Here is a 1768-nt window from a genome sequence, read left to right as displayed (position 1 = left end):
ATAGGGCACTATTTGAGGGAACAGCCATTTTTAGTGGTGTCCGAAACCATAGTGGACGTTCTCGAGTGCACTCATTCAATCCCACAATGCACTGCAAAAACGAGTGTACAACCGGTGCACGCTCAACGGCTAGAGAATGCACCGTGAGAGTCACGCGCCGAACGAATTCCCGCATCTCGCCAGAAGATGGCGCCCGCAGCTGAATAATCAATCCGTTCATTTTTACAAAGCGCTCATCCATGGCGTACAGCATAATGTACAACACGGGTATAAATTCATTGTAAATTGATTATTAAATTGTTTGATTAGGCAAAAGCAGCATTCCTTCCGGTGTACTCAGTGTCCGAATTCACTACTCGTTTTCATTCACTCCTTCTAGTGAACTGAATTAGTGACCTAATGTAGGGAATAGTGAATGAGGGTATAGGGCGCGATTTCGGACACAACCACGGTCACCTTCTGCGTCATTGCACATGCTCAGTCCTTTCAGTTTCGGGGTTCAATCCGAGCGAGTGTTTACATGCACTCTCAATCGTATTAGAAAAGGAAAACCACCCCCTTCAATCCGATCGAAATTTCATTCCGATCGAGCTCAATCGGACCAATTAAGGTGTTTACATGAAGGCTTTTCAGTCCGATTGAGCCGTCAATCCGATTTCAAACGGATTATTTGGTTGCATGTAAACGTAGGGGAGAATTGCGTCTTTCCCAAAATATCGCCCGCTTTCAGATGAGGAAAGTGGTTCCGTACAGACTGCTTACGAATGCTGGGTCTAATGGCTTCGGTGATTTCTGTAGTACATTTGGGGCTGCTCAAAATGAGGGATTTTCAGCGCTGGATCACGCAGTTACATCTGTGCTCTCGGCGGCATCTCAGAATGTCAGCATGTCAGAGCGCTCAGGAATTGGAAAAGTCACCCACCTGTGAAGAGATGACGCCAACCCTTGAGAGGACTTCAGATGAAGCTGACTCTGAATAAACATACCAAACTGCTACATTTTCCTTTCATTGTAATCAACATGATCACATCATGCTTTAATTTGTTCATTGTTTCTGTATACATGATGTTACTTAACTGCATGATTTGTTTAGCCTAATTTTAGAACATTTCTGCCATATGAACATTACTTTTGCACAGTTACACCTGTTAACAGAACTCTTAATTGTAATGTAGAAACATTCATTTTCTGTAAAGCTGCTTTGAAACAATGTGTATATTAAAAAAGTGCTATACAAATAAATGTGAATTGAACAAAACTTAATGCATTTTTTTCTCCTCTCCAGATCAGTAGGGAAACCATACATTCACACTCCTTTCTGTGAGTGACTGGAGCACTCCCATGCAGCACAGCAAACAGACTGTTCAAGGAAGATTGCTGTAAATAAGTGCATAACAGAAGTCAACATACATAAAATATATGATTAAATGTGTAAAAATATTTTAAGTTGTTTTAAATTGGAATATACTACAAATATATTTTTATATATTAATAATTGAGGGGTGCACAATAATCAAAAACATTAAACAAGATTAGTTTTCACTTAATAAAATATCTTCATTTATTTGGAATGAATTTTCTAAGACAACAAACTTAACATTTACCATGAGATTAGTAAAACGACAATGAACAGGTATATTTGTGATTGAACTTGACTAACAAGCAAGTTGTAAGAACACACACACACACATACATATATAATTATATTTATATAGAGAGGCTGAAGTTACCTTGGCAGAAGACCACGATGTCGTTTATATAGCAAACA

Source organism: Sinocyclocheilus anshuiensis, unplaced genomic scaffold (genome assembly GCF_001515605.1).
Source record: "Sinocyclocheilus anshuiensis isolate Anshui unplaced genomic scaffold, SAMN03320099.WGS_v1.1 scaffold888, whole genome shotgun sequence".
In the NCBI taxonomy this organism is placed as follows: domain Eukaryota; kingdom Metazoa; phylum Chordata; class Actinopteri; order Cypriniformes; family Cyprinidae; genus Sinocyclocheilus; species Sinocyclocheilus anshuiensis.
This window is presented reverse-complemented; position numbering follows the sequence as displayed.